General features: G+C 43.5%; 1 protein-coding gene across 1 annotated transcript in view; it reads left to right on the top strand.

Annotated features, from left to right (window-relative positions):
- PTPRT (protein tyrosine phosphatase, receptor type T) overlaps positions 1 to 12,790 on the top strand; it is a 762,820-nt gene that overhangs the window by 672,758 nt on the left and 77,272 nt on the right. The gene's annotated exons all lie outside the window — the stretch shown is intronic.

The raw sequence follows: 12,790 nt of genomic DNA, 5'->3' as shown, positions 1-12,790 counted from the left end.
AAAAAAAAAAAAAAAAAAAATATATATATATATATATACTTCATTCTCTTCTGAAAAATAATACACTCCCTAAGAACCCTGCTCCTTTATGGTTCAGTAATAAATTTCCAGGATCCCACACGTGCCCTTCCACAGCGTTCCCTTACTTCCAAGTTTTACCGCTAAGGGCTTAAGACCAAGGAGCGTTCCTATTGTTGCTAGAGATCTGATGCTCTGGAGCACCCAGGACTCCCATTTTTGTTTCAGTCTATCAAGTTGACACAACCTATGCTGTGGAATGCTGGTATTGGTACCTCCACTACCTGTTTTCCATGAAATTGTGACAAAAAGAAAAATAATTCTGTGTTTTTGTGTAAATAGTGAAACCCACTTCTTCAAACAGAATCATACTTAGAAGTCTAGTTTTTTTTTGCAGTTTTTGGCCGGGGCTGGGTTTGAAGCCACCACCTCCGGCATATGGGGCCGGCGCCCTACTCCTTTGAGCCACAGGCACTCCCAAAGTCTATTTTTAAAACAGATTAAAAATCATTTAGTTCTGGTTGGGGTAGAGGTGAGGTAGAACACCTGCCAGGACACACAGGCACAACACAGGCGTAATGCACAAACCCTTCGTGGTGACCCACTTCACTCCCAGCACACAGAGGATACTCTGCCAGAGGTGTCCAGCCTTTTTTCTTCTCTACTGCTAATTGGAAGAATGAGAGTTCCTTGGGCCCACGTTAAATACACACACACGAACGGAAGCCTGGAGTTGGACACCCGGCCACAGAGGTCTCCTTTCCCAGCTCTGCCTCAACTCTCAGGGCACTCGGTCCACAGACTAATAATTTGCTTATGCCTTCCCTTCTAGACTATCTGGGTGAACCTTTCTACTTGCTTTACTCAAAATGAAAATAACAACCACTAGTCCTTTAGCAAGACTGATGGCATTTGTGGGTCACCGGAGCAGGGGTGTCACCTGAATGGCACCTCTACAGCTGAACAGTGCACAGCCCGCGACATGGGGTGGTCCTGCAACACCTGGGTTAGAGGAGCATCAGGAAAAATGGGACCCCAGTTAGCGGTTCCCTGGGCAGAGCTTGATATTTTATTAAGAGATAATTCTTTTCATTGCTGCTATAGCCACTCAGGGTCCTGTAATCAGTCCTCAGTGTAGAGACAAGAAAGAGACTTGAGGATTGAGTTTTTTCTGCATCTTGACTGTAGTGGGAGGTCACATGGATCCTCACATGTGAGAAAATTACATAAAACTAAACACACACACAGTGCATGTACAACTAGTGAAATCTGAGCAAGATCAGTAAAATGTACCAACGTCCATTTGCTGATGATGTTGGACCCCAGTTTTGTAAATGTCAACATTGGGGAACAGTGGGTGAAGGGTAGAAGGGAGCCTCTCGTTTATCTCTGACAACTGCATATGAATCTATACTTATCTCAAAATAAGACTTTTTTTTGTTTTTCAAAAAGATGGAGCTCTTGTGAGGGGCTGGCATGCACCGTCTGACTCTGGCCACGTTCGTCAGACTCTACAGATGGTTTCTCTGATGATGAATAACCCTCCAGTCCAAGCTTCTGATAAAAATGTTCTATTAATCTCTAGCAATCCGTGACATGGTTTATTTGTGTCTTTTTTCCTTAATCATTTTTTTTTTGGCAGATGTTTGTCTAATTTATTGGTGTTTTCAAAGGAAAGAGCCAGCCTTTGCTTTTTTTTTCATCTTCTCCATTGTACCTTTAACTTACGTTATGTTCCATTAGCTCCTGTTCTTATATATTTATTTATTTTCTGTCTACTTTCAGTGACCCGTGTTTTCTCATCTTGAGAAGCTGGATTTATGTTTTTCAAACCCACCTGTCCTGTCGCCATCACCTGCTTTACTATGGCTGTGGTTCATACTCCTTCATGTTTTTCTTTAATCAGTCTAAATGTATTTACTTTATATTATTATTTTATGGTTTTTGATTCTTTTTTTTTTTTCATTTATTTCAGGTTAATATGAGGGTACAAATGTTTAGGTTACATGGTTTTCATTTCTTTTTTTTGAGACAGAGCCTCAAGCTGTCCCCCTGGGTAGAGTGCTGTGGCATCACAGCTCACAGCAACCTCCAACTCCTGGGCTCAAGTGCGTCTCCTGCCTCAGCCTCCCAAGTAGCTGGGACCATAGGTGCCTGCCACAACGCCTGGCTATTTTTTGGTTGCAGCCATCATTGTTTGGCAGGCCCAGGCTGGATTCGAACCCGCCACCGGTGCCTTAGCCACTTGAGCCACAGGCACCAAGCCTGTTATCATTTCTAAGGTAGAGTTCAAGTTCTAGTTGAGCCCTTGACCTGGGGATATACTGAACACTCTCACTTGGTGCACCTTAGGTGAGAACTCGCCAATCACTCCCTTCCTCTCCTCTCCCCCTCACTAGAATATACTTGTAGTTTTCTTTCCTGTGGGCATGTACGTGTTTATATATTGGTTTCATATGAGCATTGAGTAAGTACATTGAATACTTGTTTTTCCATTCTTACCATACTTTACTAAGAAGAACGTGTTTCAGCTCCATCCAGGTAAACTCAAAAGGTACAACACCTGCCTATGCCCCTGTCTGCTGCTGACTGTCCTTCACGGAGACAAGCTTTCTCAAGTGGCTTGTCATAACGTATATTTTATTTTTCTACCATGAGTTCATCTTTAGTGGAGGTGCTTTTGTTCTGTGGGAAATAATGTGTCTTAGATTGTGAAAATGCCTCTATACAATGGTTTCTCCTTTGTTTCGAGACAGTAAGATTTTCGGTGGTATTACACAGATATCCTGCTTACTGCTAGTTTGCAGTTACATACCAGTAACTAAATGCCAACCTCAAATTTCTGTGTGCTGGAGGTCAAGATTTTTTTTGTTTTGCATTTTACCTCTAATCGTTGCAATGTTGTACACCCTTCCTTTCATTCTACATTGATACATTTAACTTACGCATACACACACGTAAACAGAGTGCATCTAGTTGCTTAAAATTCTTGAAATTGTGTTCTTTAATTAACAGTATCAATATTACAATAGTACCTATTGACTATCCATTCTGAAAGGTAGAGAAGATAATACTTTTATCTCTAGTAGAATAAAATATAAGTATTCCTAGTGATTCCTTAGTAACCTACTTCCTGGTTTTCAGTGATACAATTTGAAATTTTTTACTCAAGAATTTTTATTTTAGATTGTTTTTACTTAATTTCATTTTAGGAATTCTTTCTTATAGTTCATTCTGGTTTGGCTTAGGCTTATCAGGATTTCGATAATCAGACCTATGTTTAACTGATTGGGGTGTTTAGCAAATTAGTCCTTTTATAGCACGGCTTCTCTTCTTATGGGTAGTTTTTCTTATTTCTGGAATGACATTTTTGACGAGCTTCCTCCCCTTCCCAACCCTCTGGAAAAGAATCCTAGCCCACATAACTTATGCACCTTTGTATATCAGAAAACATCCTGCTGTAACCTCACAAATGAAAAACCATGTATTTACTGTACAATTGGGGGGGGGTCATACCGTGTCCTCCTCAAGAATGTTGTTCCATTGCTTTCTGGCTTTTAAATCTGAGCAAGAAAAAAAAAAATAAGGCTAACATTGGTTTTATTCCCTTTATTGAGAGACATTTTTCCGGCTTATGAGGATTTCTACATCAATAACATCTTAACGTTACCTCAGAACATAGGTTCTATTTTTAAGTTGTGCGTGGAGAACTCGTTACAGTCGAAGATTTAAGTTTGCATTCTGCCAAAGCCATGTTTCTGCGTTAGATGCTTTACTGGTGCCTCTGCTCATTGGCTCCACTGTCTTCTTCAGTATCACCAATTATCTGTCTCTGGTACGTCCATTTTCTTTTCTCTACAACGTATTTTTGTTGTCTTCACACCTGAACACACATGAGCAGATACAAAGAGTTATTCCTCTGATTGTTCTCCTTCCCTTGACTTTTCATCTGCCGGTTTCTCAAATTATTTTGTTTGTATAAATTCCTACCCATTTATTTTCACTCCAGATCTCAGCGTCTGCTCTATGGCTTCCATTGCATCTTGGTTTCTTTACAACCCTGCCTCGCCTCACCCAGTGAATTTTCTTCTAGCCACTTCTGGATCCACCTTTGCATAAATCTGTTGTGTTAATAGTTTGCCGTTCACTTTATTCTTCCGTATCTTAAATACATTTCTATTTTCTGCTGTGTAGCTTAAGATACCAGAGAAAAGCCTAAATAAAATGGGCTGAAATAACAAGTTGAAATATTAGTTCATAGAACAGGAAGTCAAATATTAGAGTTGGTTGAATGAGAAGCCCCCAAGGGTCATGCAGGACCAAAGTTCTTTGAAGCTCTCCGCTTTGCCACCTCTCATTGATATTTCTCCCAGGTTGGCTCCCCCCCAAGATTGTTCTAGAAGTTCCAGGCATCACACCCAGACATGGTGATACCCAGTGGCAGATGGGGGCTGCTGAATTATTCTTCTTGGAGATAAAACTTTTCCTAGAAGTACCCGAATAGAATTTCTCTCTCATATCATTAAATATTTGGGTGGAAAAAAAACTGGCAAAGGGGATTGGAACACCCTGCTTGGCTCACAGAAGTCAGGGTTTGACAACAGGTCTGGGACTAGGGTCATTCCTCTCTGAGTCACATGGGAATGTATAAGCAGGAACTAGTTTGGGGACTCTGTCAGACAGGAAGGAGAGAGAGATAGCTCTTGGGTAGACAGTCAACACTTATTATTTTTTCTTTCTTTTTTTTTTAATTAAATCATAGCTGTGTAAATTAATGCAATCATGGGGTACAGTGTGGTGTTTTCATATACAAGTTGAAATATCTTCATCCCACTGGTAAACTTAGCCTTCAGATCTCTCTGCTGAAACCTTTCAGGCTAGAAGAGGATGGTCATCGGCTTTAATCTACTAACACAAAACAAACTTCAACCCAGGATCTTGTATCCAGCTAAACTGAGTTTCATCTATGATGGAGAAATTAAATACTTTAACAACATTCACATGTTGAAGAAATTTGCCATAACTAAACCAGCTCTCCAGGAAATTCTCAAACCTATCTTCCATGATTTTTTTTCTTTTGAAAATAATATCTTTTTCAGCATCCGGACCATCATTTTCCTTACTGTTAATGTGGCTGATTTTTTTTTCTAAGACTCCGCATGGTTTCATTTCTTTTCATTTAAATTTAAAGAAAAATTGGTCACTCCAGGCCCGATGTTTCCCAGTAAACAGGACAGGTGGGGTTCTCACTGTGGTCCTCACCATCCAACATTTTAATACTGGCATCCTTTTCTTGTGGCTTCAGCAAAAGGAGTAACAGATGTTTTGCAGCCCCCATCCCTGGGTAGAGTATCGAACGCTACCTTCCATCTGGGGTGAGAACAGTGGAAAAAAGAATTCATGCTCTCCCTATAAGGGGGAGGGTTGATTTCTTTATCAGAAAGAGTAAGTAAATCCAGGAAGCCTTTCCCCAAGACTGTTCCCATCATAATTGTTGCTCAATGATGAATCTGGACCTAAGATACAAAGCTACTTCTTTGGTGTTTGGCATGGGAAAGAGCCCACTGAAGGAGAGTGGGGAGGAGAAAGGACTTGGAGACGCCCTGTTTGGTTGCTAGAGTCTTTGATTCTCCGATCCCAGGAGGGAAAATGGGAAAAGATGAAGCATTTCTTTTCTATTCTTCAGGCCTGTGGGTGTGCTTTACTTCAAGTCCTAAAGTCTGCCAGTGTTCACTGCAGATCGTACATGTGTGATGTCCATTGCTGCTCTCCATAGAAAATGGCCCAGTGGGGCAGAATTCTACTCACTATCAGTTTTACATGTTCAACCCTAGGCCTTTGGTCGGGCATAAGAAAGAGAGAAGGTAAATCCATCTGTCATTACATTGAAGGAAAGCATGTCCTCAAGTGGACATAAGATGTCGGATGAGATTCTACTATTCCTCAGGGGTCACAAATCTCACACACCTGTGCTAGCATGCGTCTAGATTTCAGAAACACAGAGCGTATTTATCTTATAACGTGACTCCCAAGCACAGGCCAATGTGTTCATCTCATGCTTCACCAAAGAAATTGTGATCACGTCCAACTCTGGAGGGAAAACTTGCCATGTTGAATCAGTTGAGAGATGATCTTGTACAATTTCAGAGATTTTAAAGAAAGTTTGAGGAAAGGAAGTATGTATAAACGTGTTAAGTGTAATGCCACTGTAATGAATGGATATCCCCCTCAAAGTCTGGTACAAGTTGGGTAAGAGACTTAGCTGTCAGTGCTGTTATGAGTTTATCATCTTAAGGCTTTGTTGGCATTTGGTGGGGGAAGATAGATAAGGCGTTGATGGCGAAGCAGATGCCACCTTGAGACTTTTTCCAATGGCATCCCGTTTAACCTTCTTAGATGGTGATGACGATGGTGGTGATCAATCATGATCATCGTCATTGCTAGCCCCAATCACAAATAAAAACCTTAGGCTCAAAGTACAGTTGACCTTTGGACCATGGGTCTGAACTGTGCAACTCCACTTGCATGCAGGTTTTATTCTGCCTCTGCCACCCCCAAGGCAGCCAGACCAGCCCCTCTCCCCCCAATCTACTCAAAGTGCAGTGAGGATGAACCTTCACAATGACTCACTTCCACTTAATGAGCAGTGAGCCTAGAGGTGCCCCAAAATGTATTAAGGAACAAAAAAGGCTATATTAAAATTGTAATAACAATAACAATAACAATAACAACCAATAACAAAAGTTGAATACAAGTCAAATTTGGGCACCTCTTGTAATTCCAGAAATCAAATGTGGCTTGAGTATTACCATTTCAATACGATTTTTTTTCTTTCCTTTCTAAAAATGTGTATACATTTTTTGGCACCCTATATATTTTCTCCTGCTTATCATTTCCTTAATAACATTTTTTTCATTGTCTTACTGGAGAAGACAGTATATAATACCTGTAACATACAGAGTAACTGTTAATTGACTGTTTATGTTATTAGCAAGGTCAACAGTAAGTTATTTGTAGTTGAGTTGTATGCATGGATTTCTACTGCACAGAGGGGTCAGTGCCCCTTAAACCCTGCATTGTTCAAGAATCAACTGTAAAGTATTTGAGGTCCTATAGCTAGAAAGCTGTGAAGTTCATGCCTCAGTCCAAGTTTTGTCTTCAGATTCTGTACTTTGACTCCAATGCCTGCTGTTTGCACAAGTCCTCCCCACCCACCCCCCAAGGTGTTTGTTAATCACATCCCAACTGGGCAGGTGATCCAGCCTCCTCCCCACTTCAAGCCTTCTCTGCTCCCCTAGACTCCCCCTCCCAGTAAGCAGTGTCTAAATATTCAGCCACCCATTCTTCATGCTCTCCTGCCCTAAAGGGCACACAGATTTGGGAGGAATCCCGATAGAAGAAATAAGAAATCAATAGTGGTACCAGAAACTACAGGAATTTGGTTGGCTAGTTAAGAAATTTTCCTTTCACGCCAGGAACACTTTTGCTAGGAAAAATGACTTGATCAAAGCTGTGTAAAGAGAACTGTGAAAGCAGAAAGGGCCATTAGGAAACTGATGGAACAGTCCTGTTAGGGGGACCTGGTGCGGGGACAGAGTAAAATCGATGGCTGTGCAGTGTGTCATGAAGGAAAACAGAGAGGAGACGAGGAACAACAAGGGAAGCCCTAAAATTAGACTCCTTAGATACCGTCTCCAGTTTGTGAGTTCTCAGGTGCCCAGCAAGACATCTTGTACAGTATGGTCAGAACACCTATTGTTTCTCTGCCACCGGCCGGATACCAGACACTGAGCCCTGAGCACCCACCATCTCTTTGAATCCCCTCAATGCTCATTTTCTCTGAACCACACATGAAGAAACTGAGGCTCAGAAAGATGTGTCCCTTGGCCAAGGTCACAGAGCATTTCTTGGGATGCCTACTGCGTCCCTCTCGTGGGACATGGACAGAGCATTTCTTAAATCATGATGTTAACATTTTCATGAGCACGGAAACGAAACTAGCACATCACACCCGCGATTGCATGTTTCACCATCATTCATAATGAAGCAAAGTTAAAAAAAAAGAGAGAGAGAGAGAGCTGAAAGTTGACCTAAAGAAAAGCTTGGGAGGTGTGACTGGCAGATCTGCCCTGTTCAAAGCAGGAGCCACTGGCCTCGTTAAAGTAAAATCCACTTCCTCAGACCCCAAGGCAGATCACCAGTGTGCCACAGCCACAGGTGGGGAGTGGCCACCATACGGAGTGGTGTAAGTATAGAACGTTTGCATCATTGTATCACGTTCTGTTGGATAGTGCTAGGCCAGGAATGTCTTACACCAGATGGAGGTTTTTTATTTAGCATTCACTCAGCTCTGGATTAGCTCTCTTTAGAGCTTTATCAACCTCAGGATGAGTTTGTGTGCACCTGCGTTGTCCAGTACAGTAGCCACTAGTCACCAGTGCCTGTTGAATACTGGACATCTGGCTAGTCTGAATGGAAACACTCTTTAAGGGTAAAACATACATTGGATTTCAACGCCTTTGTATGAATAAAGAATGCAAAATACAGCATTGATAAGTTTTATATTGAGTCTATGTTGAAACATTATTTAGGATCTATTAGGTTATATATAGATAGATACATACATACATACATATATACTTTTTGAGACAGAATCTCACTCCATCACCCAATGTAGAGTGCTGTCATGTCATAGCTCACAGCAACTTCAAACTTTTGGACTTAAGTGATCCTCTTGCCTCAGCCTCCTGAGTAGCTAGAATTATAGGCAGCTGCCACAACACCCTGCTGGTTATTGTATTTTTAGTAGAGACGGCATTTTGCGCTTGTTCAGGCTGGTCCTGAACTCCTAAGTTCAGGCAATCCACCTGCCCTGTCCTTCCGGAGTGCTAGGCTTACAGGTGTGAGCCACCACACCTGGCCAATAGAATACATGACTGAGATTAATTTCACATGTTCTTTTTCCCCTATTTGATGTTGCCACAAGAACACTTTAAGTTCCACATATGACTTTGGCCAGCGCGGCTCTGGACCTCTTTGCCTACTGTGAGACTCCAGACCTCTCTCCCTTCCTCTCTTTCTCTATATCTGCACTACCAAAGACAATAGCCATAAGCTACCTGTTTCAATTTAAATTAATTAAAATCAAGCAAAATTTAAAACTGAGTTCCTCGGTCTCATAAGCCACATTGTAGATGTTAAGTAGCCACATGAGATTCGTGGCTCCCAAATTGCAGAGCCCCATGTAGAATGTTTCATCCTTGCAGAAAATTCTAAGGCACAGCACTGATCCAGGTGGCACATATCCAGGTAAGAGCCACAGAGGTGTGAACGCCCGCCATCTGGAGAAGGCTTCCACGGTGCCGAACTCTGTGGCGCATCTGCCTCCCGTCTCCTCGGGGCCTGTCCCTTCCTGCCCCGGTTAAACTTGTCCCTGCACACCCTATCTTTTCCTATCTCCTCCTTTCAGGGCTGTGGGGGTGCTTCTCTCTCCCTGAACACACCTTCCCCCACTTCCTCCAATACATGGTCTCCAACATGGTGCTGTGTACAATATAGGTACTCAGTCAATATGTTTTAACCAGTTGGAGTGGCAATTCCTAGCAAGTGATTGAAAGTATGTGGCCCAAGCTAGAGAGAGAGCTACGTGGCTGGTAGTGGGGGGCACGGGGAGGGGAGAAAGAGATGCCGTCTTTCCAAAGAAGAAGAGACGTTGCAGAGAGACAGCAAAGGGGCAATCAGAGGGGACAGTGGTGGTCTGAAGTCTGACACATTACTAAAATCCTTCTGCCCATCCCACAAGCCCCTCGCAGGCAGTGGCAGGGAGTTACTGCAAGGGAATTCACAGTCTCAGGCAACAGCTATATAAAAAGTGTGAAAGAAATTCAAAAATATTATTACGTGATAAATAAACACGCAAGACCCAGGAACGAGAAGTTGAAATGGCAGGAAAATGAAGGGCCTGGGGAGGAGGAGGGAAAAAAAAATGACAAATGCCCTGTCCCCGGGCCAGCTGGTGCAAGTTACATTTTATGAGCAGCATGTGAATTCCAGCGCCCTTGTTGAATTAGCAGCAGAATCGCACATTAGTTTTAAGGCTCCCTCTCGAATAGGAACATCATAACGTTTTTTAATTGGAGCTGATAAAAACCTAGCATTACTTGTAGGTTCCTGAGAGAAGTGAGTTGTGAAATTGGGTTTTCATTAAACCTAATGACGGAAAATTAAGTATAGTGCGTCGGGTGAAATGGGGTGTGATAAAAGGCATCACTTCTGCATTATCGGAGGTTAATAAGGGAATAGGTGAGGTGAGATGCATTGGCAAGGGGAGTCCAACTAGTTGAATTAATAAACCTTGAAAATCCCTCGGTTCTGAGTCTTTGTGGGGTCATTAGCACGGGCGTTGACATTATTACAAATGTTACAGCACTGCCAAGTTGTTAAACTCCGAAAGCTTTGCTTTTCATTCCAGTGTTGGTTTTGCTGACACCAAGTTTACAGTCTGTCTAGCAATGTGTTTAGGGAAACATCCATATTGATCGCTGTTCGGTTTTAGAAACATTTGGCATCTCACAAGAATTGCCAGGTGCCATCCCTGGGAAGCCTGCCTTTGCCGACAGCCAGTCTCCCATGTTGCTGGTGCCCCAGGGCCTTTGGGAGACTCTGTGGGTCTGGGAAGACCTCTGTCTCAACACATGATGGGGGGAAACATTCGTAGGGCTCCAGACACTGACGCTGGCTCATCCTCTCCTGGGAGTCATGAAGTGTGGCATCTAGAGATTCACACTCCAGTGGCCCTTTCCTCTCTGTCCCAGCCCCACTACGACATCATGGGAGGAAGAGTCCCTGGAAAGATCCTATCCATGATATCTGGGACATCTACAAGAAACAGGAGGAGTCTTTACAAAGAGGGATTCTTCTTAAACCCCTTCAACCCCTTCCCACTGGCCTCCAGGGCCTTCCACATTCACTGCCTTTCTGGGTCTACCTCACCTTATCTCTGACAGAGCTGCCCCTGTGACGTCTCCACCCACAGCATTTAGTCTACACCAACCATCTCACTGTTCCCTAAATGCACCTTCACATCCCAGCCTCTGTTCTTTTGCTTCCGATGGTTCTTCTTGACTGTTTTCTTTGCTAGACCATCAGGCCTTGAGAGTGCCATCTGTATTTTTCTCTGCCTTGCCACTGCCTCTCAGAGTCCCTAATACAGAGTGAGTTCTCCTAAAGTCCACCTCATGACCACAGGGGGTGAGGAGAAGGGAGGCAGCTCCCATATTTGCCAGGTGCTACATTCGTGCAATGCCAATGAAGACGCTTCTGCCTATAATCTGAAATCTCAGGAGGCAAAGTAAGCATTGTTTTCCTTGCCTGCAATCAGGCAGGTTTTGCTAATGTCTTGTCTAGGCCCTCCTCCCCTGTACACAAATCAGCATCTTCAAGATCTTTCTGTTGGCAATCCAGAGGGGACTGGGCTAATCTCAAATGGATGGGCTCTGCCTTGGTGACATGTACCTACCCCATTGAATCAGAAAGTGTTAGACATACAAGGGCCCCACCCACTAATTAGGTGTGACCCAATCCATGTCTCAAGTTCAGACCAGTCAGATGAGTAGCCCTTCCTCCCTTGGAGGAGCTAAAGGTGGGGGCAGGTGAAGGAATAGACAATAAGAACTGGCCTTGTGCAGCGGCTCACTCCCTTAATCCTACACTCTGGGAGGCTGAGCCGGGTGACTGTTTGAGCTCAGGAGTTGGAGACCGACCTGAGCAAAAGTGAGACCCTATGTCTACTAAAAACAGAAAAAAACTAGCCAGGTGTGTTGGCACATGCCTGTATTCCCAGCTATTCAGGAGGCTGGGACAAGAAGATTTGAGGTTGCTGTGAGCTATGACACCACAGCATTCTACCCAGGGTGACTAAGTGAGACTGTCTCAAAAATAAAAAAAGAAAGAAAGAAAATGAGAACGGCATCCCCCACTCCATCAGCAGACACAGGTAAACGCATAAACGACCAACCATCCCTGTTTTTCCATGAAGTGGGGGGGCTTGCCAGGGTGTTGGACTTTCAGTGCTGAAATGAGAACAGAGTCAAGGCCAAGTTGCTCACCTGGAAAGCATGCAGGCCAGGTGTCCCCTGCCACTGTCCCTTCCCATCCAGGAACAGGCTTGCTGATGCTGTCACAGAGGACCAGAGTCTGCGTTCACACATGGAATCTATGTCTGATGGATTGTTGCGATGAAAGAGGCAAATACACTGAAAGGAACATGGATTTTGAAAAGATGTGCTGCAAAAAATATCAGGGATATATGCCAAGCCTCCCAGGGCATGAGTGTGGCATAGGCCTGGGGGTCTGCATTGTTATGGTATCTGAAAACATCTGGGTAAGAAGTATTGATGCCGACTCTGGCAGTACTTGCCTTGTGCATGCATCAGACAGGATGATCTGGGGTGTAGACGGTCTGTGTCTGTGGGAGGAGGTTGGGGAGACCAAACCTTGCCAGTTTGGGGAAAGACAAACTTTCCCGGAATGACTAGCAGTGTGTGCCTGGCAGGGAGGTGGTGGTGAACAAGACACTGGTTTTACTGGTCCAAGGGGAGCAAAGAATTCAAACCCGATCTGAGTAGGTATCACTTCTCAGCCTTTTGGCTAAGGTCAAGTGAAATCCGAGTAGGTATCAGTTTCCAGGTGGCCAAACTAACAGAAGCAGTCAAAGGACCTTGTTGGATATAAAGGTTCTCATTGTGGGAGAATATGGATCTTCTATCAAGGA

This window comes from Otolemur garnettii, unplaced genomic scaffold (genome assembly GCF_000181295.1).
Source record: "Otolemur garnettii isolate 467f Iridium unplaced genomic scaffold, OtoGar3 scaffold00023, whole genome shotgun sequence".
Classification (NCBI taxonomy): Eukaryota; Metazoa; Chordata; class Mammalia; order Primates; family Galagidae; genus Otolemur; species Otolemur garnettii.
The sequence above is the reverse complement of the archived record's forward strand: the minus strand, read 5'-3'. Positions and strand labels throughout refer to the sequence as shown.